This window comes from Narcine bancroftii, chromosome 2, assembly GCF_036971445.1.
Source record: "Narcine bancroftii isolate sNarBan1 chromosome 2, sNarBan1.hap1, whole genome shotgun sequence".
Taxonomy (NCBI): Eukaryota; Metazoa; Chordata; class Chondrichthyes; order Torpediniformes; family Narcinidae; genus Narcine; species Narcine bancroftii.
Genome location: NC_091470.1, coordinates 25,333,244 through 25,360,318, shown reverse-complemented (window position 1 = coordinate 25,360,318; position 27,075 = coordinate 25,333,244).

Here is a 27,075-nt window from a genome sequence, read left to right as displayed (position 1 = left end):
TATTTGCCTTGGCGAGTCTGTTGTCTATCTCGTTGTCGATCCTTGCATCAGATGAAATGGTGCAGCCAAGGTAGATAAACTGGTTGACCATTTTGAGTTCTGTATGCCCGATGGAGATGTGGTGGGGGGGGGGGGGGTGGCTGGTAATCATGGTGGGGTGCTGGCTGATGGAGGACCTCAGTTTTCTTCAGGCTGACTTCCAGGCCAAACATTTTGGCAGTTTCCACAAAACAGAACGTCATGCACTGGAGAGCTGGCTCTGAATGTGCAACTAAAGCGGCATCATCTGCAAAGACCATTTCCTACCGGCCGCAGAAATAGCAGGCAGCTGGGGTGTCGGTGAACTGACTCAGAAAGAAGTTGCAAGGCATCGCTCGATGCACCACTCTCCACCACTGGTCTCCAACGTAAAGGGGGAGGGGTCCGGGTACAGAAATCTCCACTGTTTCCCCCTCATTGCTGGGTGGTAAAGGAGACCACTACAGTGTATCTATATGGCTGACGAGGGAGAGAAAGTGGAAAGTGTGCAGGAGTAGCCCGTACAGGAACTGCTTCGGCGCATCTTCAGCATGGCACGAACCACTGCAAGGCAGCTCATGTTGTGCTGGACCCACTCCTAAAAAGAGACGTTGGTTCCAACGAGAAAACCCAGCTGATTGGGGGGTCAGTATAGCCGGGATTGCTCCACCCCCATCCTCTTTCCCCAAGCTCCCCAAGGACAGGGACCAGATGGAGGGTGGACAGAGCTTGAAGCTGTTCTGGGGTTTCCAGTGCGACTTCTCCCACCACCAGTCTCAGCAAAAGCTATCAGAAGTTTCAAATGGCAGGCCCATGGGAAGGAGCAGATGCAAGTGAGATACCACAACAGCTTGAAGCTGCTCAGACACAGCAAGGGCAAACATGAAGTATTCCTATTTATCTGGTGTCCAGAGTGGGAAGAGAACAACATTTTCAGCATTGTTAAAACTTTCAGACAAAACTGGAGGAGTAAGAGTGTTCTGCAGGTCGGAGGGGAAGGGCAGGGTGAGGGGTGAGTGTTGCTGAGGGCAGGGGTATGACAGAGTGCAGACAAGGACCAAAGGACATTATCTGATAATCTGAACCAATCCAACATGTCAAGAATTCCTAAAGTTTGGAGTTCTTTTCAACAATGATTGAGGTCAGCTTTATCTCTGAGATTGATGGATTTTAATGATGTTATGACATATTGAGAAAAGGCTGATCATATGGTAGAGCAGGACAAACTTGAAAGGTTAATTGGTCTACTGTTGTCCTAACGTTGTAATCATTCTTCTGTGATCGCAATCCGTATTTTGCTGTAAATGTCAGAACCACACTTGTTGAAGCATCTTTCTCCCCATGGATGCAACCTGGTTACATTTTTGAAAGGCAACTTACCTTAAGTATCCGTAACCGGACATTTTGCTTCAATGAGGCGAAACGCTTTTGCCCTGTGTCTCTTTTTGACTTGTAGATGGTGTTCCCAGCTAAGTCAGCATTTTTCTGTCCTTCCCTGGCGACCTTTGAGGGCTGTTGCCATTTTCCTACCAGGCAAAGGATTTGAAGTCGCATACGGATCAGATCAGGTGGGAAAATTGACTTCCCCAAGGGGACATGTGTACCAGATCTGGGTTTAATCATAATCCGGCACTATCAAGATCGAGAACACTGACGCAAGCTCTTTTTCAGCATCATGAATTTAATTTCCTCATTTGTGATGGTGGGATTCATTTTTTTGGTCTAAACCCATAGTCTCTAGTCTTGCAAGTCAACTATAATGTCACTCTAACCCCTTGTCAAATGTTGATAAGAACTCACCATGAGGAAATAATTATTTTCTGGGCAGCAATCCATAATATATTATTCTGTTACCAGAGTATTTTGGCTCTCTTGACTCTATTTGAGTTACAGAATCATGAAATTTTAAAGTATGGCCCTTCAGCCCAACCTGTCCATGCCAACCAAGTTGTTCAGCCCAACAGATCAGTGTTGGATTCACTGGGTCCAACCACTGTGGGAATCGCCTTTGATCAGAAACTCGACTGAATCTGGAAATACCACAGCCATAGCAGATAATCAGACTAGGTAAGCCCCAATGCCAACTCAGATTCTGACATTTCCAAAGATGCTTTCTGCCATCTACAAGGCAGAATTCAGCTCAAGATGGTATTGACAACATTCATCTTGGAAAGAGCATTCATCATTATGGTTTCCCCAGCCCCCATCCACTGGCCCAAACATTCATTTCCTGCAGGTGTGACACTTGGAAATGGAACTACACACTTCCCCCTCCCAGTCACATGCCACCTTTCATCACCTCCGAATCCTGGAACTCCCTTCCTTAACATTAATTGAAAATCAAAACTTTTGGGTAATAGTGATCAACAAAGCTCCTTGCGGTTTCCTTAACTTGTCTGGACTGGGTGTGCCCTTGGATAGTGCAAAGACCCTCGGATTGTCAGAGGGTGACTTTTCTGACTATCTGGCATGGAGTCATAGAGTTGTACAGTGCAGAAACTGACCCTTCAAGCCCCATTGTCCATGCTGACCAGTTTGTCCACATTATGATGGCCTCTTTCTTTCTCTTGCCTGTCTACATTTCTCGTAAATGTAGTGATTGTGTCTGATTCCACAACCTCCTCTGGCAGTTCATTCCCGATATCAAAGACTCTCTGCAAGAAAACTTACTCATGAAGACCATTTTAAATCTACCTTCACATTAAACTATGCCCTCCTATTTTCCATACCATGGAAAATAAAATTAATATAGTTCAGAAACTCAACACTGGAACCAACTCTAACCCCAACTAGTGAAGGGTCTTCAATGTTAAACGGTAATTGCTTAAGTGTAAGATTATTTGGCACAAGATTCCTAATACGGTGAAAAGGATTCTTCTGTATCCAGCCTTAACAGGCTATCTACAACATTCATGTGTGGAGCCCAATTTACAGAGGATAGGAAAATAATGAAAAGGAAGATTAATTAGCATCTCGCAAGAACAACATGAGAGCACTGTGGCGGGGTTCATTGAGGAACCTGCTGGCTGTGGGGAAAGCACACTTTAAGCCTTCCCACTTTTAAACCTTCTCCCAATGGGAGGAGGAAAAAGGAAGTGTGTCCAGAGTGTATGGGCTGCTCTCCCTTGGCAGTGGGAGATATAGATGGAGTCCATGGATGGAAGGGAACTTTGCATTATGTTCTGTGATCCACTTCTTCTGATCTTGAGCAGAGCATCTCCCATACCACACTCTGATGCATCCAACAAATATATGATGGTGACCCTGTAGACATTGTTGAGGGACAGGGGAACATGCCAAATCTCCTTAGTGTTCTAAGAAAGTAAAGCTTTGATACACTCTCCCAACCATTGGATCAATGCGTCTGAGCATTGAAGGTACTTATTCAGAATCTATCTACACTTTGACTTCAATACCATTAATATGGATTAGGGTGTAAACTCTGCCTCTTTCCTGAATGACTGTCTCCTTCACCTGACTGATGTTGAGACAGGTGATTTTTCTCCCACTATTCTGGCATCATCAACAAATTTGAGGATGGAATAGGTTTCAGCTATGGAGGGAGTATAGTAGAGGGCTGAGTACACATCCTTGAGATGCGTTGGTGTTGAGTGTGACCGTGGAAGAGGTGGAATAAAAGACCAAAATTTGCGGAAGGAAACTTTGTGCCTGACCTGCACTATATTCTGTATACATTGTGAAATGTATTTACAATATGAAAAAGATCAGACATTGAAGAGGGAAATTCATTATCACCAAAGTTGGGGAATTTTTTTTTTAAAAAAACCTGCCTTTATAGCATTGACCTTGCCTGATGAACAAATAAATTAACCCACATAAAGGAATATTGGAACAAAGTGCAATCGGCTGGAGGAACTCGCCGTGTTGAACTGTACCAGCGGGAGTCTTCCTCAGACCCTGTACCTTCCACTGATGTTGCTTGATCCGATGTGTGCCTTTGGCTTCAGGTTCCAGAATGAGCAGTCTCCTGTGAGCCCCCTATTAGAACAAATCTCTTGGCCCAAAAACGTTACAGTGTTTGATGGAGACCTTGAGAAGAAATTACAAAGCACAAAAGGTTGAGGAGTAAGTTCCAGAGCTTAATATGTGGTTTCCAATAATGACCTAAATAAAGGCATTGAGAACACATTGGCAGCCAAAATTGGAGATATATCTCATAGGGTTATAGTGCTAAGAAGGTGACAGTGAAAAGAAGGATGGAGATTAAAAATATATTGGTTTTTAGAACAAATAATGATGTAGGTCAATGCGCTCAAAAGGTGAGGGTCAACCAGACATTGTATGTATCTCGGAGATTTGTGGATGAATTTTTTTTTGCTCGGCGAGTAGTAACTGGGAGGCTAGCTATGAACCAGTTTGAATAGGGTAGTTAAGGGTTGTGGGAGGCGAGAGAATAGTGGGAGAGAAGCAGGAGAAAGACTAGAGGGCAAGGGATTTGGTTAAAGACAGAAAAGGCGTGTTTGAAGAAAGGGAATCAGGGTGTTGGAGGGTATGGGGGAAAAAGAGGTATTGTGGGAAGGGGAGACTGGGACGAATAAAGGTCTGAAGCGAGAGGAAGGGAATGGAAGGAAGGGTTACAGTGGGGAGAGAGAAGGTGAGGGATGAGTGAGGGTGCTGTGGAGGAGAGGGAGTAAGGAATGGGGATGTCTGTGGGAGAAGAGAGAAAGCAGGGGAACAGGGAGTTTGGTGTGAGAATGGATGTCAGGCAGGAGAGAGTGGTCGGAGAGACTGAGTGAGGTAGTGGTAGTGGAGGGGGAAGATGAGGAGGTGGACAGTGAACGAGAGCCAGACGAATGCGGCCGAGAAGTGGAATGAGCAACATAAAATGAAGGAAGGAGAGTGGAAGATGGAGTGATAGATAAAGAGGGACAGGGAGAGCAAAGGTAGTGGGCAGAATGAAAGTTCAATGTGAAGGTTTGGAGAAGGGGCAGGTAACCAAATAGAGACTCAGCTTTAAGTTAAAGGAGATGTCAAAACTGTAGTGGAGAGTGTTGGGGTCTTCAGTGGTCTTCTCTCACTCTCTCTTATTTTCTTTCATTCTCTCTCTCTATCTCCCACCCTTCATCACCCACCCTCTTTGAACAATTTACGGGGAAACGCCATGCCGGATTCCATTCTCCAACTTCAAACACTGCTTCACTCTGCCTGCAGCTACACACTCACTGGCTCATATCACCCTGCACGACTAGATCCTGTGGTTTAATTGATCTGGACGCCTAGCCCAGGCTCTGTGGAGAGGGTGGAGGTGGGGGTTGAGGCTTATCTGGACCTACACCAAGAACCATGGGGGAGGGAGGATGGGAGTGGTGGAGAAGCGCAAGCTTGTGGCATGAGGGGCATGGTGGCAACAAGGTGCAGGTGCGTCTGAAATACTGGGCCATCTGATTTCCTGAAAGATGTTTCCCTTCCATTTGTAAGATTCCAAAAACCAAAGTCATCTGAAATATGGAGAACATAAACATTGAGCAAACAGTAAGGGCAAAATGGGTGAAGGAATTTACGGGTGGACTAGGGCAGTTAATACATTTCAGGAAAAGCTTGTCTGAAGGAGATGCTGAGAGACAAAGACAAATAAAATCTTTGATAAGCAGAAAATTAAATTATCAAATATCCAGTGCTGTTTCTGAACATAATAACAGAGTCCAGAAGACTTCAGTGTGTTTCATCAGAAGATGTGACCCTGCCTTTTGAGCTCGGGTTGGGCTCTCTGGATGTTTACCTCTTCCGACTGGGGATGAATGTTGAAGCCAAAGTAGCTTCATGGTTTGGGCGTGGATGTCTTTCATTTCATTTCAGTGCCAAAAAAAGAGGGTTACACCAGGTAATGTTACCCAGCAGAAATGTTACCCAGCTTTGTCTGCGACCAGTTCTGTCTCCTTCTGAAGTCTGTGCCAATGCCAGTAGGAGTGACACCAAGACGGACCTCCTGGCCTCGAGTCCGTAACATACAACCCCCAAACAACTCCCCACCGGGAGGTGAAGCTGCTCTTTAATTCTGAGCTGGAGCCATTCGGAGAGCCTGCAACACGCTTCGAATGCAAGCACTGACAGGAGGCCCATACCTGCTAAACACATGAAAAGCATTTGGGTGTTGTCAACAAATGTCAGTCAGATTCTTGGGACCAATTCTCGCACTGAAAGGGTGGACCACCCAGGGCTAAATGTCTCAGTGCCAAATTCTGCATATTCTAAACTCCTGGTTATTTGAGTTGATTGTGGAGCCACAGCATCCACTTGTAATGAACAACAAATGCTTGGAATATTTAGCAGGCCAGGCAGAATCTATGAAGTTGATTCAAGTTGATGACCGTTCACCTGTTTTGCTCCCTGTAGCTGATGCCAGGCCTGCTGAGTATATCCATTATCTTGTTCTTTTTTCCATTTTTGATTTAATCATTCAGCAAGGTTGACAGAGCCAGAGCTTTTTCTGCACAGTTAAATCACATTTATTTGCAACACAGTTCAAACCCGTGCCGCCCATTTGCAGCCAGTTAACCTACCAGCCCCGTACAATTTTAGAAGATGGGAGGAAACTGGAGCACGCAGGGAAAGCCGACACTGGTCACAGGAAGAATGCACAAACTCCTTACAGCTGGCATTTTAGAACATAGAACATTACAGGCCCTTTAGCCCACTATGTTGTTCTGACCTACATATACCTAAAAAAAACCTCAACTCCTCCACGTAACTCCCTATTTTTCTTTCATCCAGTCCCTGTAATGACCCTATCATTCTGGCCTCCACCAACACCTCTGGCAACACATTCAATGCACCTGCATCTCTTTGCATAAAAAAACAAACTTACTCCTGATGTCTTCTCTTAACCCTCTTCCCTTTTCTTTCTACAGATGTCCTCTGGTGTTTGCTTCTCCCACCCTGGGGAAAAGGGTGCTTTAACAGCATTGCACTCAAAAAAAATAGTGCATTTTGTTCCATACCTTCAGGATCCACATGCTTTCTCTCCAGTGATTTCAAGTAAATGGTTCAACTTCTCCCAGTTGGACTTTTCCTCCCTCCCAGGGGCAGAATAGCAGTACAGCAACTCAAGGGGTCTCACAGATCCAGTGACCTTGGTTCAATTCTGACCTCTGATGTTCTCTGCGCAGAGTTTGAATGTTCTGACTGTGTCTCCATGGGCCTCCTCTGAATACTCTGGCTTCGGCCCACCTTCCAAAGATTAGGTTAATTAGTTAATTGAGTGCTATAAATCACCCTTGAGTTGATTAATCTGGTGGGAAATGATGGTATTGTTAAAATGGGATTAGTATAAATGGCTGCTTGATAGCAGGTATTGTCTTATAGAGTTTATGAGCATTTTTCCAGGCTCTTCTGTCATTCAACTTTCTTTCCCAGTTTAGCCAATCACAAACCATTCTGCTCGTACTCTTCTCCTTAATTAAAACATTCTCAAAGCTCTTGCAGTGAGTGAACCTTGAGCTCTGAAGGGTGATTCTGCAACTCTCTGGGAGATAAGTTTATTGTCATAGACATAAATGCAATGTAATAATGTCAATGAGTTGATTGACGTATACATTATACAATCTGCATTTGCACTGAAATGCTTAAATGCTGCAGCCAGAATCATGTATAAAAAACTGCAATTGCATATATAATTGAATTAAAGATCAATAAACATAAAAGATAGACAGATAATAAATATTCACTGTTACCCTCGTGCAAAAAAGTGACCTTGCTACAGTGCAGACAATCCTATCATGGTGTGTCAGAGCAGTCCGTGATTAGTGTAACAAGGTGAAGTTCAAGATCCTGATAGATGTTGGAAAGAAACTATTCTTGAACCTGAAGATACTGCTCTTCAGGCTTCTGTACCTTCTGCCTGAAGGTAGCCTTGAGAAGAGATTGTAACAAATGATGATGGGAGGGGTCCTTTATGATATTGGCTAACTTCTTGAGGCAGCGCCTCACATAAATGTTTTCACTGGATGAGAGCTCAAAGCCCATGATGGACGCTGATGCTTGCTACCTTCTGCAACTTTCTGCATTCCTGGGCATTTGAATAACCGAACTAGGCCTCGATGCAGTCAATATACTTTCCATAGTATACCTATAGAGGTTCAATAGAATATTCTATGACATACCAAATTCAATTTTTTTTTAAAGTAGAGCTGTTGGTCTGCCTTCTTCGCAGTTGTTTCAATGTGCAGGCTCCAAGAGAGGTCCCCCAGGAACTCTCCACTACTATCCCATCAATGAAGATACATTGGCCTGCTCTCAGTCCATAGCCCTTACAGGCTCATCCTGATATTTTTCCATGGTGATAGTGTGGCTGCCTCCTGGACCCCATTCATCAATAAGTTCCAGGTGACATGGTTAATGTAGTGGTTAGCGCAACACTTTACAGCAACAATGACCCAGGTTAAAATCCAGCACGGTCTTTAAGGAGTTTTTACACTCTCCCCGTGTTTGCGTGGGTTTCCTCCAGGTTCTCTGGTTTCCTCCTGTTTCATCTTGTGCGTGTGAGTTCTTAGATGAAGGGAAAGGTTCTTTACTTTAAAGTTGTTGTAAACAGCACCATGAGGCAGGCCATTAGGCTGCAAGCCTCCATCACAGATCTTACATACTGTCTCTTGCTATGTGTCAGCCCCCTGCTGGCAGCCAATGCTAATCAAACAGGAACTATAATCAAGGGCTTGCTAGTGGCCATGCAAACATGATCACTATCATTACATCTCCCACCCTTCAAAACATGCAAAGGTTGTGGGTTAATGTGGTGTATTTGGTCAGTATGAGCTCATGGGCCAGAAGATCCTGTCTATTTTTTTTTTCAATCCCCAACACTTCTCTATGCCAAAAAAATTCTCAGCTCTCCTTTGATCCTTCAACCAGTTAGCGCAAATCCAGATCTCAGTTACTGACTTCCTTCAAGAATTAGAGGCTTACAATCTAGAAGTGGAAATCCATTAAAAATACCCACAAACACACGAGAGACTGCAGATGGTGGAACTAAGAGAGAAAACAGTCTGCTAGAGGAACTCAGTGGGGTCAAGCAGGAGAATGAAAAAAAACAGAGTGATTGATGTTTTGTTGTTGGAGCTCTTCATCAAGACCTTCAGATGCCAGAATTCTGAAATAAAAATGTTGGAAGAACACAACAGTTCAGGCAGCTTCCATGCGAAGTAAAACAGAGTTATTGTTTCAACCCTCGTCAAAACTGTAATGTCCTTGACATAAAATATAGACTGTTCCTATATCCACAGATGCTGCCTGACGTGTCGAGTGTTTCCAACAGTTTCATTTGCATTTTTAAAATTATATATTTTTTAAAATTCCCTGAAGGCTCAGGTTCCATCCTGCAATTTGAAATGTACTGGGGTTGTAGGTTAATGGGTTGTAAACTGGGTGGCACAGATTCGTGGGCCGAAAGGGCCTGTTACCATGCTGCATGTCTAAATGTAAATTTGGACGTACAGCACAGTAACAGGCCCTTTCAGCCCATGGGCCCGTGCCGCCCCATTACACCCCATTAACTTACAACACGGGTACATTTTAAAGAGTGGAAGGAAACTGGAGCCCCCGGGAAAAACCCACACAGACACAGGGAGAACACAGAAACTCCTTATAGACACTGCAGGATTTGAACCCCAGTCCCAGTTGCTGGCACTGTAACAGCATTGTGCTAATTGCATCGCCAACCATGTTATCCCGGCACAGGGCAGCATGGTTTTTGCTACAATTTTTACATTGGTGATGTGAAATATTTTAGAAGTAATTCCTGACTGTCTACCTTATCATTATATTCACTGCAACTATATCTTTCTTCACGATCCTTTGTTCCAGGGAAAACAACACTTTGCCTCTGCCATCAGATTCCTGAATGAAAAATGAACCATAGACGCACTTTGACTTTTTCTTACACTATTGCTTATTTATTTTGTAAGGAGATTTATATAAATGTTTGAACTGTGGTGCTGCCACAAAACAAGGAATTTTGTGACATATAAAACATGAAAGTCTGAAGCAAACTTTATGTAGCAAAGGTAAAAATATATAACTGACGTTTCGGGCCTGAGTCCTTTATAAAGATATGAAAAAAATTGTCAGCAGGCATCTGAACAAAAGAGTGGGGGGAGGGGTGGTCGCAAAGGCAGGAGGCAATAGGTGGAGAAGGGAGGGAGGGCTCAGCAGTGATCGAGTGGAGGAGGGACGGTTGGGTGACTAGAGAGGGAAGAGGGGGAGGAGGGCTGGAAGGGGAGGGAGAAATTGCGTGACATGTTCATGACCATAAATTTTGATTTGACTTCTGATTCATCCTTTAAATGAAATGACTGGGCAGCAGTCAAGCTTCCCACACCACACGCACTTGGGAACGAGCAGGCAGCCCTGATACCCCCATAACAATCCATTCATACCGGCCTCAGATGGATTCAGGTTTTCTATTTCAAACACCAGTGAGAGATGGTGCTGGTCAATTGCAACAGGGGAATGTTTCAAGTCAAGTCAAGTCACCTTTATTTATCATTCATACCATGCTCGCGTGGTAAAGACGAGATAGTGTTTCTCCTGGATCACGGAGCATATTTACATAAATATAAGTTAGAATAAAAGTTAAACACATTTAAATGTTAAGACATATACAGTAACAGTCCATAGTACCCAATCCACAAATGGTCTGGGAATTCAGGAGCCTGATGGCTTGGGGGAAAAAAATGTTGCCCAATCCGGTACATAGATGGCAGAAGGGAGAACAGTTTACTTGAGGGGAGTGTGGAGTCCTTCACAATGTTTATTGCCTTTCGCCTGTTTCAAGTGTTGTGGATGTCCTTAAGGGTAGGAAGAGAGCCCCCAGTGATCCTTTCTACTGACCACTATCCTCTTCAGAGCCTTGCGGTCATAGGTGGTACAGCATCCAAACCAGGCGGTGATGCAATTGCGCAGGATAGTCTCGATACATCCTCTGTAGAATGTATTGAGGATGGAGGGTGGGAGGTGAGCTTTCCTCAGCCTTCGCAGGAAGCAGAAGCGCTGCTGGGTTTTCTTAGTGACCAGGTCAGGTTCTCCGCCAAGTGCCCTCCAAGGAACTTGATACTCATGACGACCTAAACAGTGGTCAGTGGAGTGTGGTCCTCCTGGTTCCTTCTGAAGTTGACAACCATCTCTTTTGTTTTGTTAACATTCAGATACAGGTTGTTGGCTCTGCATCAGTCAGTTAGCGACTTCACCACATCTCTGTACGCTGATCGATCATTCTTATTGATCAGGCCCCCCCACAGTCATGTCATTAGTAAACTTGATAACTGTGTTTAGCTGCACAGTCATGGGTCAGCAGAGTGAACGGCAGTGGACACATCACACAGCCCTGGGGTGTGACCCGTGCTCAGTGCGGAGATGCTGTTACCGATCTGGACTGCCTGAGGTCTCCCCAACAGGAAGCTGAGAATCCAATTGCAGAGGGAGGTGTTTAGATCCAGTAGGCTCAACTTCCTTATCGGGTACTGAGGTATGATTGTGTTGAATGCTGAGCTGAAGTCAATAAACACCAGTCGAACAAACAAGTCCTTGTTTTTCAGGTGGGTGAGGGCTCGAGGGAGGCCGGTGGCGATGGCATCATCCGTCCGGCAGTTTTGTCTGTCTGCGAGCTGCAGGGGATCTAGTGACAGGGGCAGCAGGTGGTTGATGTGCCCCACGACAAGTCTCTCGAAGCACTGCTTGACGACAGACGCGAGTGCGACAGGGTGGCGGCCATTGAGGCAGGACACAGCGCCTTCTTCAGCATGGGGACAATGGTGGTGGCTTTGAAGAATGTTGGGACCACAACGCTTCTCACGGTGATGTTAAGCATGTCATTGAGAACATTTGCTAGCTCAACTACACATCCCCTGAGCACTCGGCCGGGAATGTTATCCTGTCCAGCAGCTTTCATGAACAAGATCAGAGGAGTCCTAATGCACATATAGCAATTGACATGTGCACAGTTGCCATTCATCTTCAGGTACCCTGATGACTTCATTCCATCCTTCTTTACATGGGAGGCATGTAGTGCGCGTCGAAAGTACCAAAGGCTTGTTGATCCAAACCAAGGCTTTTATTAACTAAAAGACTGGAGCATATCACATGTAGGTCGACCAGTCCAGACTGACCTGGTCTGGCTAGGAGCAATCCTTTAAGACCTGCCAGTAGGCGTGGCTACACTCTCAGCCAATCACAGTCATCCTACACTACAATCTGTACATATACACATTGGTGATAGATTCTGTACTATCACAAGGCGCACATGGACAATTTGCGTGAAGTCTTGTCCGTGCTGAATTGACATATGGATGGATGTGCTTGAAGCCATGGCTACTGCCCAGAAATGGAAACCAAGGCACAAGGAATCATTGCGGAAGCTCTGCCTTCAATATACTGTTTATAACTTTAGTCATGTTCATGTTGGCATATTCAGCATATGAGAAGGGAGGGAGTTGGGTCCACGGTGCAGTAGAGGCATATCTCTTGCACACAGCATATTACTGCCTCTGTTTGAAGTGTCTCAGCCAATGCAGTGGCGTTCATAGTTCTTGAGGCCATTTTTATTTATTTTTTTATTGACAGCATGGTAGATACTGATTCCGGCCATTTAAACCTATTGCACCCAAATAAACCTACAATTTGGATGGGGACAATGGTGGTGGCTTTGAAGAATGTTGGGACCACAACGCTTCTCACGGTGATGTTAAGCATGTCATTGAGAACATTTGCTAGCTCAACTACACATCCCCTGAGCACTCACCATACGATTTGGATGGAGGGAGAAAACCCACGCAGACACAAGAAGAACATAAAAACTCCCTATGGACAGCGCTGGATCCGAAACTAATTCGCTGGCGCTGCAATAGTGTTACGCTAACCACTGCACTCGGAAATAGTGTCTTTTGCGGGCTCTGGATGGGCCTGCTGCACTTGAGTCCCCAGGTAGGCTGATGTCAGGAGAATGGCAGAGAGCTAGTGAGCACGTGAAAGGCAATAATTGAGAGAGAAGTAAGTGAAAGAATGGGATTGAGGGGAATGGACTGGAAATCAGCATGGGCATGATGGACTGAATGGCCTGCTATGTTGTGAGAAAAGAGGAGAAATCATATTCCAGGTTGTCCCACTGCTGTTGAACAATATGAAAGATGCAGCAGCCAACTCAAACATGAGCCCACAAACTGGAGGGTGATAAATAATTCGGCAGTTATCCCGGTGATTGCAACTCCCTTGCAATGATTTAAAGTAATTCAAAGTTCGGATTTATCGTCAGAGTACATAGATGACATCACATCCAACCTGAGCATCCTTTTCCTGCGAACCAGGCACAATTTCTACTTGTTGGTCGTGCAAACAAAACGGTACCCAAGGAAAGAATATTTTTTTGCAAAAGTGAACATGTAAACAAGAAGGAAATACAAACAAACTATGCCATGCAGAAGATAACTATCCAATAATATATCATAGATAAAAGTAAGTAATGAATCTGTGATTGAGTTTGTTGTTCAGGAGTCTGATGGTGGAGGAGTAGCAACTATTCCTGTACCTGATGGTATGAGTCTTGTGTGAAACATGATGGGCTGCAGATACTGTGATTGCAGTGGACACAACAAAAGACCAAAAATGGTCTTTTTGCTATCTAAAGGAGACTGTTACAGTATTATGTTATTATTAATCTTTAGAGTGTAAAATACGTTATATTTTTAGTAAATTGTTTGTGAGTTTAGAAACAGGGACCCTTGCACACAAAGAGAGATCACACATTTCGTTAGCAGAGAAGATACGTCTATTGGAGACTGCTTGGCTGAAGTTGACACGGTCATAAAAGGAAAGTGGATTGTTCTATTGAAAGTCTGAAACCAATGTACATTTGCTAATGAGGCATCTGGTCAAACAGGCAGCATATCGGGTTGTGATACAGCTGGTCAGCGCACCTTCCACCACACAGCTGTAGAAGTTTGCCAAAGTTTTCAATGTCATTCCAAATTTCTGCAAACACTGATATGCTGATTGTCCATGGAAAAAGTTCAAAGCTTTTGGGTGAAAAATTTAAAGTTCATAATCATCTGACAGTACATATACAGTACAGTCCTGTGAACCACAGTGCAGACACATGCACTCATACTACACAGCACATCTTCTTCTTTGGCTTGGCTTCGCGGACGAAGATTTATGGAGGGGGTAAAAAGTCCACGTCAGCTGCAGGCTCGTTTGTGGCTGACCAGTCCGATGCGGGACAGGCAGACACGATTGCAGCGGTTGCAAGGGAAAATTGGTTGGTTGGGGTTGGGTGTTGGGTTTTTCCTCCTTTGCCTTTTGTCAGTGAGGTGGGCTCTGCGGTCTTCTTCAAAGGAGGCTGCTGCCCGCCAAACTGTGAGGCGCCAAGATGCACGGTTTGAGGCGTTATCAGCCCACTGGCGGTGGTCAATGTGGCAGGCACCAAGAGATTTCTTTAGGCAGTCCTTGTACCTTTTCTTTGGTGCACCTCTGTCACGGTGGCCAGTGGAGAGCTCGCCATATAATACGATCTTGGGAAGGCGATGGTCCTCCATTCTGGAGACGTGACCCATCCAGCGCAGCTGGATCTTCAGCAGCGTGGACTCGATGCTGTCGACCTCTGCCATCTCGAGTACCTCGACGTTAGGGGTGTGAGCGCTCCAATGGATGTTGAGGATGGAGCGGAGACAACGCTGGTGGAAGCGTTCTAGGAGCCGTAGGTGGTGCCGGTAGAGGACCCATGATTCGGAGCCGAACAGGAGTGTGGGTATGACAACGGCTCTGTATACGCTTATCTTTGTGAGGTTTTTCAGTTGGTTGTTTTTCCAGACTCTTTTGTGTAGTCTTCCAAAGGCGCTATTTGCCTTGGCGAGTCTGTTGTCTATCTCATTGTCGATCCTTGCATCTGATGAAATGGTGCAGCCGAGATAGGTAAACTGGTTGACCGTTTTGAGTTTTGTGTGCCCGATGGAGATGTGGGGGGGCTGGTAGTCATGGTGGGGAGCTGGCTGATGGAGGACCTCAGTTTTCTTCAGGCTGACTTCCAGGCCAAACATTTTGGCAGTTTCCGCAAAGCAGGACGTCAAGCGCTGAAGAGCTGGCTCTGAATGGGCACATAACAATCACACATATACATAAAGATATAACTACAATTAAATATATATATAAATCTTATGGGATGGTTTACACAGTTACAGGATACCGTTCATCAATGTCGCAGCCTGTGGGAAGAAGCTATTTCCCAGCCTGGCAGTCATGTTTTTGATGCTCCTGAGTCTCCTTCTTGATGGTAGTGGGCTGGAGATACGGTAAGATGGATGAAAATGGTCCTCAATAATTCTTCGAGACCCCAGTGATATTCTCGGCTGTTTTCACGATCCTCTGTGTTGACTTATGATCCGATGCTTTGCAGCTACCGTTCCACATGACGCATCCAGGCTGTCAATTGAGCTCCTGTAAAATGCTGTCAAGATGAGATGCAGAAAAATAATTATTTTGCAAGGAAGTTTGATGCTGCTGTAAATTAAACTTGATTTCTTTCACCCAAAAGTTCTGAATTTCTTCCCATGGATAATCAGCCATTTCCCCTTATTTACCTTGTCTAAATTAGTCTTAATCTTGAAAACCTTTATCACATCTCTTTTCAGCCTTCCAGGAATAACAACCCCAGAGACACATTGCAACTGAAGTTCTTCATCCTTACGACCATTCGAGGAACTTTTTAAGCACTCTCTCTTTCCCCTCCGCATCCTGACATGACCAGAATTGGGTTCACATTAGTTTGGTTGTAGCCGAACAGTGTTTGAAACAAATTGCAACATGAACTCCGTTTCATTCACCATCCCTCCGCATATGGACCCCAGGATTCGTTGGCTAAAGCCACAGTGCCTCATGTGTTCTGGACACCCCATTTCCACTATTCTTTGGAATTATTGATCAAAATGTTTTAAAAAATCCTAAAAGTAGACTCTTCCTGTGATAATAGTATTAGTTCGCGAAATGCCACTGTAACAATTAGATACACCCTGAGAAATATATAAGCACAAATTTATTATCACATATACCAAGGTGCAGTGGAAAAAAATGGTCAGCAATTCAGCGAGACACTTCAGACAGAATACAGCAAGTAGGACACGGTACAGAAATGCAGAGAGAGATCACCTGGTACTGAACAAAGACAACATAAATTCATTAAGGAATCTGATATCAGCAGGAAAGAAACTGTCCCTGAATCTGGCAAAATCTGTCATCTCATACTTGCAAAATCTTTTCACCGACAGGACGGTTGCTGGGAACTTAGCTGGGGTGGGCATGAGATATCTATTATGAAAGGGACGTGATATGGCCTGAGACCCATTCACAAACGTCTGCCATTTCTTGCAGTTGTAAGCTGTACCATGCTGTTCATTGATGCAGGTGACACATCAAATTTGCTTCTGAGTCGGTAGATGGGCAGGTGCTCATTCCTGGCCTATGTGGTTGTACCTGGATATGTCCCTGGAGATGTTTGCTCACAGGAACTACTATCTCCAACTTTTCAGTGTGGTGAAACCATTATTGTACATCTTTGTCATATGTAAATGACATGACTTATCCTGGTTGACCCTGCTGTCATTGGCTGGCTCGTGACTCCTCTCCCTTCTTCGCCATAAAGGCTGTCATGCCACAAGCATGCCTCCAGTTCGAGTCTGGGTCAGTGTGAGCACCCAACACAGGGAGGCTGTCCATCTCTTGCAAATAAAAGCCTTCAGGGTCGGCAACTTCAGTCTTCATGTAATTGATTGTGCATCATTCACCGTGGATGGAGACTGGGGAGAGACTTCCCTTTCCATCTCTCCTGAATCTTATTGATATCATGTGTGAATTCCTAATTATCACAATGAATCACATTAGCTGTTCTTACTGTTGACATATCTTTCTCGCGTGATTCTTCCTCTCACATTTCCAAATTGAGTGCACTGTTGTTTGTTTGTTGAAATTGATAGTGTTCTAATCTTCACATTAGTTTTGTGTGCCCAAATCTCAACTCGATGTTCAGTGCTAGGCACTTGCAAATCAAAAGGCAGTATGATCATGAATGTTTTGTTTCATTATGCGAAGTTAGGGCATGAAATTGAGTTGCATAAATGTTTTAAATTTAAATTTAGACATGCAACGCGATAACAGGCCCTTTCGGCCCACTAACCCATGCTGCCCATTTAGCTTACAGCTCCCAGAACGTTTGAAGGGTGGGAGGAAACCAGAGCAGCCAGAGGAAACCCACGGTGACACGGGGAGAACATACAAACTCCTTACAGACAGCGCCGGTTTCAAACCCCGTCGCTGGCGCTGTAACAGCATTGCGCTAACCACTACGCTAACCATGCTACCCAAACAAAGTTCTGATGCAACTTTATTGTGCTAGTGTGATGAACAGCTGAACTGTTGTATTCCTGATTACTTGATTCCGCCCCGTCCTGCGACTGTTCCCGTGGCCCCTCCCTCTATTGACCATGTATAAAGGATGAGGCCCTTGTCCATTCTGAATAAAAGCCTATAGATCAGAGACTCAGTCTCAGCCTCTTGAGTTCTTTACTGTGCTTCAGCTAGTCTAATATTAAATGCAATCTTCAGGATTAGTTTTGATTGAGGGGGTCAATGAGTTTGTTGTCCAGACTTTGCTGAGTATTTTGTATCTTTTTTTTATGCGTTTCCTGCTTTCAGCTGCTTTGATATCTGTGGAGGCCATGTTAATTATTTGCGTCTAAAGGTAGATGGTGTTTTTCTGAAAGCGAGATATGCAGGCATACTTTGTTGCCTGACTTAATCAAGTTTAGCCATGTTCAAGACCCATAGCAATGTCTGTTGTCAGGGGTTACTGGATAAATTGTGTTGGTACAGGTTTGTACATAGGACCTTCAACTTGGCCAGTTATAAAAGTCCCACTCCTTCTATCTGTCAGCTTCTACTGAACGCTCCCCTTGAGCCTTTGAGCAAAACCGTGCCAAACATTCCAAACAAGAGTAAGTCCCAACAAGTGAGTCTATTACATGGTCAGAGGCCATACAATTATGTAGTATAAATGAATGCTTAAATTTCATGAGTGGGTGAGCTTCAGAGAGGCGATTAAAAACACTTGTCTAATTCTGAAAGTTTTCATTTAAGCTACCTGTGTGGTAGCTCCTTGGGTTTGTTTTCTCTGCCCTTCACAAGCCTTCTTTATATTTCTATCAAAAAGGTATTAAATGGAGCTGACGTAAAGTATTGCATGGAATTGAAAGAGAAAACGAGGGGAGAAAAGTATATTGTGGCAACGAAGGTTCGAGAGAAAAAGTAAAGTGAGGTACTGGTTTATGAGAGAGAGTTTAATTAGGTACATAAGGGTAGAAATGTGAGAATGAAACATGGTTCCAAATGTCAAGAAAATAGAATATAATATGGTACTGAGGCCTTAGGAGAGAGGGTACAACATGCTGAAGAGAGTATGAGGGAAGAGCTATAGATGGCACAGAAAATGGCGATAACATGGTTTATCATTTGAAGGACAGTAAAAAGAATCATAATTCAATACTGAGGGGTATAAGAGAGTGATTATAATCTCCCTTTATTTGTAACCTTGCCAATAAAATGCACATATTATGCAACATGTGAGGATAAAGGTGCCTTGGGTACTTTTCAATTGAACTTTGGAATTAGTCAGTGGGGTCAAAATGGGATTTTTGCCTCCATTTATTCTAATGTAATCTAAACTCTTTGTTGAACGGAGAGGCCGTCTCTGATTCTGCGAGGTATTTCTTGCCGATCATATGCACATCCCCACACAAGCAAGAAGAAGTGAGATGCTGCTTTTGTATTTTATGTGTGAACTGCAGAATTCACTCCTGAAATACAAATTGAGCTCAGTTATAGTCCTTTGTGTAATATCTGTTTTACACTACAGAATGAAGCCTCACAGCTGAGACAGACAAGTTTTAGCTGCTTTTTTTTTAAAATTGGTAACAAATCCCATAAACAATAGAGAGAACAGTGTTAAGCCAGCCACTGCTGCTATTAATTTCAATATTAACGGCCAACCTCCTCAGGAAGAGTAGACTGCCAAGCCTTTCATTGGTTGCCAAATGAACTGCGCGATGACATAAAACGCAATGAAACGCAACACCTCGCCTTCTGCATGTCACCATCTTGAGCGGAAAAAATAACAAAAGGAAAAGAGGACCTGAACACTCATTTCCCACCCACCCTCTCTCCCAAGAAGTCTTAACACCTTTGAAATGAAAATCACTCAAGAAAGTCACAGGCACCTGTGGTGTTCTTCAGTTACTGGTCTATGTCTCAACTTGCTCCTTGGAGGCATAAGACAGAATAGACGACCAGCCTTCCAACTCTTAGTCTGTTCCCCATGTGCAGACAGCAAAGATGCTGAAGGGGACCAACGTAACAGTAGTTACCACCATGCAAGTACATTACAGCATAAGGCCATTCAGTCCTCATTCAATGCTATCATGCTTGCAGGCTTCAGTTTCCTATACTCTCCCCATATTCCTTGATTTTCCCCATCTCTCCATTGTTCCCTATCCCTTTATCACTTTTCCCTCAGTTCCCCTCCACTCTTTTCTCTCTTTCTCTGTCCCACCGACCTATGTCCACCTCTGGCCCCTTGGCCGTTGACCCATGCTCCTCCCCATGCCTCTTCTTCCTGCCTCCCTCGACCATTTTATTCATGTGTCTGCCTGCATTTTGCTTCTACCTTGCCGAAGGGTTCAGGCCCCAAAATGTTGGTCACAGAGTGCCCTCTATAATATTTGGGACAGGCACTTATTTTTCCTTTATTTGCCCCTGTGCTCCATGGTTTTGATCAAACAATTCACATGTGATTAAAGTGCACATTCCAGATTTTATTCAAGGTTATTTGTATATATTTTGGTTTGACCATGTCGATATTACAACACTTTTTATACATAGTCCCCTCATTTCAGGGCACCATAATGTTTGGGACATATCAGTGGTGTGTATATTAAAGTAGTCATGTTTAATACTTTGTTGCAAGTCCCTTGCATGCAATGACTGCTTGAAATCTCTGATTCCTAGACATCACTAGGTGCTGAGCATCTTTTCTCATGATGTTTGCCAGGTTTCTTCTAGACCCATCTTCAGTTCCTACTTGTTCTGGGGACTTATCCCCATAGGTTTTCCCTTCAACATATAGAAAACAAGCTCAGTTAAATTTGGATTAGGTAACTGCTTGACCATTCAAAAAAGTTCCCCTTGTTTCTTTAGGATCACTGTCTTGCTGTAGGATGATGTGCTGTCCAATGAGTTTGAAGGCATTTGCACGAACATGAGCAGATAAGATGTTTCTATGCACCTCAGAATTCATTTTGGTATTGCCACCAGCAGTTACTTCATCAATACCTGTGGCAACCATACATCTCCAGGCCAATACTACCCCCACCACCATGTTTCACATATGAGGTGATATGCTATATCTTGGGCAGTTCCTTTACACCTCCACAAGTTGCTCTTGCCATCACTCTGATACAAGTTCATCTTGGTCTCATCTGTCCACGAGACCTTTTTTTCCAGAATTCTGCAAACTCTTTTAAATACTTCTTGGGAAACCGTAATCTGGCCATCTTCTTGTTTCTGTAGCTAACTAGTGGTTTGTATCTTGCAGTGTAGCCTTTGTATTTCTAATCATGAAGTTTTCTGCAGTTAGTCATTGACACATCGATACCTGCCTCCTGAAGAGTGTCTATGATCTGTCAGACAGGCATTTGGGGATTTTTCTTCATTTTGATGAGAATTCTTCTGTCGTCAGCAGTGGAGATCTTTCTTGGCCTACCAGTCCATTTGTTGAGCTTACCAGTGTGCTCTTTCTTCTTGCTGATGTTCCAAACAGTTGATTTATGGTAATCTTATGGTTTGGACAATGTCTTTTTCTGTTATTTTCATGTTTTTCAACTTCATAATGGCTTCCTTGACTTTCATTCATCTGGTCCTCATGTTAAAAAATGGCAATTGCAGGCTCCAAAGATGATGAAAAGCTTAGAAGCAAGCCTAGCGCTCTCATACCTGCACCAATGAGGCAATTAAAGAAAGAAACCTGAGTACTCACAAAACACCTGTGAAGCCAAATGTCCCAAACATTATGGTGCCCTGAAATGGGGAACTATGTATAAAAGTGTTGTAATTCTACATGAGTCAAACCAAAACGTAAAGGCAAAGGTTCCATGACTGTCATGTAATGCTACATTTAGAATGTAACATACATGTAATTCTTCGACTTTTGTCCACTGTAAAGCAGGCAGAGAGTCGCGTCTTTGGTCCAGCGCCCCTCTCAGAAACCTACAGCCCCTGGTTGTCTTAGGTGGTCTCCTCTCCAAGTACGAGCCAGTCCTGTGCCTGCTTAGCTTGTGAGATCTGACAATCCCAGGCATATTCAGTCTATTAGATGCATCAAATAACCTTGAAGAAAATCTGGAATGTGCACTTCAATGACATATGAATTGTTTGATTACAAATTTAAATCTGTGGAGCACAGGGGCAAATTAAAGAAAAAAGTCTCTTTGTCCCAAACATCAGGAGGCCACTGTATATCCTCCTCTGACACCGCAGACCTGCTGAGTTTCTCCAGCAATCTTGTGTATTTACTGCAATCAAAGCATCTTCAGATTTTTTTTAACCCTCTTAAGCCCTCTTAGAATTTGTGCATTTTAATGAAATAAAATGTTCATTGACTTCATCTCAGTGTTCAATGCAATCATACCCCAAAGGATGGTGCAGAAGCTGTAACTGCTGGGACTCGACACCCCTCTCTATAATTGGATCCCCCATTTTCTAACGGAAAGACCGCAGTCCGTCAGGATTAAAAGCAGAATGTCGAGTGCCATCTCTCTGAGCACTGGTGCTCCTTGGGGCTGTGCACTCAGCCCGCCCCTGCTCATGCTGCAGACACATGACCGCAATGTCAGCTCCAGCTCCAAAGGAACCATCGAGTCTGCAGGTGACATGACAGCAACAACAATGAGTTGCAACATAACATGGACAAAACTAAAGAGATGATTGTGGCGTTCAGGAGGGCCAGAGACAACAACTCTCCACTGCACATTAATAGCTCAGTCATGGAGAGCACCAGATTCCTCTGTGTCCACTTAAGAAGTGACCTATCCTGGACAAATGTCTCTTCATTTGTCAGGAAGGTGCAGAAGTGACTGCACTTGCATAGAAGGCTGAGTCGGGCAAGGCTACTGGCCACCATTTTGTCAGCTTTTAAAAACACACAAAGCTGGAGAAACTCAGCAGACCAAGCAGCGTGCTTTATATATCAATAGTTAAAGTACTGTGGTGATATGACCACCAGCCTACTGCAGGGGGTGAGCTCTGTACCTGCAGGAAGACCATCTAAGGGCTGACTCCACCTGGCCGGCTGTCAATCAGCCGACCTGAATAGACCTCCTAGGGGCTGACTCCACCTGGCCGGCTGTCAATCAGCCGACACGAATAAAGACCTGAGCCGGCCTCTCCTGAGCCAGTCACACAGGAGCCACCGAAGCATGAACTGGTGTTCAGACTTTTACCTGAATAAAGCCTGATGTGGAATCTTTGAGTTTTGTGTTTGCTTGCTGTTACCTCAGCGCATCACAAGTACATAACCATCGTAAATGCACACACACATACGCTGCTTCGTCATGTTGTACTTGTACAATCAGTTGATAAATAAACTTGAACTTGAAATTCCCTCTCATTCTTCTGAATGCAAACAAATATACATTCAGTATGCTTAACGTCTCCTGTAGGACAAAACATTCTCACAGGAATGAACAAGGTAAGGCTTTGTTGCCCTCCCTCTACACAACTTTAGGATAGGATGACCACACCTGCACATAATATTCCAGGTGCAGTCATCACCAGGGACCTTGATAATTATAAGGCCATGTACGTAATATGCATTCCACTCTTCAAGAGCCTTTCATATGACAAACGCAAATAATTGGTGTTATAATGTTTTATGTTTCATGGTCAGTCTTTTATTTTTTGTGCCTAGGAGTGGCACAATGTTGCAGCAGCTCGTGATGATGTCTTTCCGCCCCAAAAGCCTTGGTTCAATCCTGACCTTCAGTGCAGTCTGCGTGAAGTTGGTACAACCTCCTGATGACCACAATGATATTATTTGGGTGCTGCACTTTTCTCCCACATCCCAGACGTGTGTCGGGAGGTTAATTGGCTGCATTAAATAAATTGGTCCGAAGGTATATGGGAGGAAGCAGCTTTGGGGAGGATTTGACGGGCACGTTTGAGGGAGTGGGGGAACAGAGATTGGTGGAATCATGGGCCCAATAGCCTCCTTCTGTGCCATAAATTAACAATGCAATATACTGCAGCTGTGATTTCACCAGGCATTACTTTTGTTGGTGTTGCACAAAGTGAAGTCCAACAAAGTTGAGAGAGCAAAATTTGTATAGAGTACAGAATTGCAAGTGACCCCTGTGCTACTGGCATCTAGGTGACACTTCACAAACCACGACCCAAAAATTTCAGAATAAAATTTATTTAAATAAATGTTTCTTTTCAAATTTCAGATTTATTGACATCACATACAACCCTGAGATTCTTTTTTTCCTGTGGGCGAGGTGATGCAGAATTTCTACTTACTCTATACTCAAGAACAAAAATATGTATACAAAGAAGAAAAATGTAAACAAACTGACTATGCAATACTGAAAAAAAATTCTGTAATAAATAATGTGCGAAGTAAGAGTCCTTAAATGAGTCTCTGATTTTGTTGTTGAAGAGTCTGATGGTGGAGGTATGAGTCTTGTGGTTCCTGAACATGGAGGTATGAGTCTTGTGGCACCTACACCTCTTTCCTGATGGCACCAGCAAGAACAGAGCGTGTCCTGAATGCTGCAGATCATTGGTGATAATTGATGCATTCTATATTTTTTTGATGATGGGAAGATATTTTTCCTGTGATATACTGAACTGTGTTCATTACCTTTTGCAGGGCTTTCTGCTCAGATGCATTGGTTGTCCCCATACTTGTGTTTTTTTGATGCAAGCACAGATGATGTAGCATTACATTCCAGGAAATCATGATATGGACTGTTTTCTAGAAATACAACTGGTCCACTCCCATAACACAAGGGGTGCCTGTAATTGAGAATAGCTCTCTGCTAATTTTTAAGGCACCCAATGGTAAGACTTGTACCTTGAAGCATGCTGAAGTGTTTGGAAGTACAAAATCAAGACTATAGTGCCATCGCTGGTGGGAGGGTGATGGTGCAGAACAATAAGTTTCGGTTAGATCGTGTGAGGAGTATGGTGTGCAGCTCTGGCCGGTACACAAAAGAAACAATTGCAGAGAGGGTGCAGAGGAGATATACCCTGAAGTTACCTGGATGAGAGAACTTTAGTTATGGGGAAAGATTGGATTTCTTGACCTTGTTTCCCCTGGAGGAGCAAAGATGGCTGAGGTTTGACTTGATAGAGATATATAAAGAGCCGAAGATAGAGCAGAGAGTTAGAATATTTTTCCCCATGATCAGAGTATCAAAAACAAGAGGGCAAAAGGTTTAAGGCAGTGGACCGATGGGCCATGGCATGTCTTCATGCAAGTCTATAAAAATGTTAAGTACAATACCTTATATTAGATAAAAAATGTGTTTCTTAAAGAATTGCCTTTGACTTGAAAATATTGCTCAATCGTTGCCACTAGAGGACCATGGGATGTTAAGCTGGAAGCCACGTGGGCCTTAGACCAAAAGAGGTTGGGAACTGGAAGGTGAAAGGAAGGAGGTTCAAAGGGAATTTAGTGGAAAGAGAATGGTTGATATTTGAATCTCACTGTCAGATGAGGTGATGGAATCAGATAAAATCATGTGTTAATTAAACAATTAAACAAACATTTGCATACACAAGGCACAGAAGGATATTCCTAATACTGCCAAATTTCATTAGTGCAGATGGGTCAACAAGTCATCAAAGAGGTGATGCTGCCCCTTTCACACCACCAACCCTCTGAGGAAGCAGGTAAATTTAGTGGGCCTGCTGCACTAGGGAGCCTTTCCCACTGGACCATGATTTACCTGGCTAACCAGCAACCCAGCATTTTAAGAGGGGAGGGGTCCCATCTACAGCGGTGACAATGCGAGAGCAGGTTGTGCTTTCACACTGCCAGAAAGCAATTAGTAAGTTAATTTGGCATCAGAGAGCTTGGTCGAATTTAGCTTGACCTGCCAGGTTGGGATGTTTCACACTGCACAATTATCGAGTACTGACTTGGTAAATTACCTGGTTCAATCCACATGTAATCGGCAGTGTGAAAGACATGTCAAGCATTGATCACCTTGCTGTATGGCAGCTTGCCATGTGCACCTCCATTGGCGGCACCACTGACTGGACATCCAAGTGCAGCACACTGCAAATTTCGGAGGTACATCCCAGTAGATCCCTCTAGCTGGGTAGATTAAATGCATCCATATCATGCATTGAAGGGAAGGTTAAGTAAGCAGTGCTTGATCTTTGTACGGAAAACATTTCTAAGCCCATTCAAAGGTTCCTTACCATGTAATAATACATCAAAAATGTAAAATACATGATATTCAGTAAGAGTTGCCATGAGCATTGACTGGTGCCATAACAACAGGAAAATAGAAGCAAAAGAGATTCCCTTAAGAGAGATTGAGTGCCCATGGATTCACCTCCAGCGTTCCCGCAACATCGGAAACTGCACAGACTCCAGTTGAAACCATCATCTTTACAAGCTCAGATCCAAACCTCCAAGAAGATCTGGAAGCCTTCAGCACCCAAGGCCCTTCAGACACCCTTCTTGCCCTCAGCACACTCTCCAATCTCAGTTCTGGTACCTGGTACCCATGAGCCATTTTGAAGCAGCCCGCAGCCTGTGTTAGTCCTTCGACCACAAGTCGAGACTCTGAATTGGAACCAAGAGTGGAGAGGGATGATAACAGGTAGAATGAGTAGAGGGGGAGGGGTTAGATTGAGGACTGTGGGTGAAAGGTGGAACAAGGAGAGTTGAGGCATGATAAACAGAAAGAGACCGCGATGAAGGGTTGGAATTTGGAGACGGCATGACGAATGGTTGATAGGTGGAATCAGACACGAGAAGCAGGCTGCAGATAGTATAGTGGTTAGTGGGACGCTATCACAGCACCAGTGACCTGAGTTTGAATCCAGCACTGCCTGTGAGGAGTTTATATGTTCTCCCTGTGACCTGCATTGGTTTCATTCCACCCTTCAAAATATATGGGGTCGCAGGTGGGCTGGCACAGATTGCAATAGTCAGAATTGGCTCCTGCCACATTATAAATAAATATTAAAAATATAAATATGTATAAATTAAAAGGCAGATAGAGCCAGCCAGAGGATGGGGGAAGATGAAGGTGAATGCGAAGGCTGGTAGGTGATAAACAAGGACACAAAGATGAGAGAAGAGTTGGAATCAGATATGTAAAAAGCTAACTTTCAATCTTCTTTTCCCTCATTAATAACAAAGCTGAAATTTGGATAACACTTGGATAAAGTCCACCTTTACAATTTTTTTTTTAACCTGACCAAGATTGCCCAGCTGCAACCATTTCCCAAATGACTATAGCTTCATCCTCAGGTCTGTTAAGCCGAGCTGTGTTGTAACATCTCATTCATAATACGCGGATCCATCCTAATGAATATTAATAAGGCCCGAGAAGTTAATCAAACACCATTAATCTCCCATCTTTTTTTTCCACCACAATGTCTAATAGCCCAGGTGATGAACAGTCAGCCGTGGCATCACACATCAAGCAACAAGCAAGGAAAAAACGCTCCACCTCGTTTTCCTTGAAGCACTCCCAAGCTTGGAAAAGAAAAATTGCTGATTTTCACGAAGCTTCCCAATAGTTGAGGGTGAAGTAAAAACACAACGCTGGAGAAACTCAATAGGTCAAACAGTGTCCTTTATATAGCAAAGATAAAGTCACATAACCATTGTTTCGGGCCTGATCCCTTCGTTGAGGGGATGCTTCAGCAGAGGAAGAGCAAGGGGGTCGTTTTTATCGGTGAATCAAGCAAGGAGAGCTTCTGGTACAGCACAAA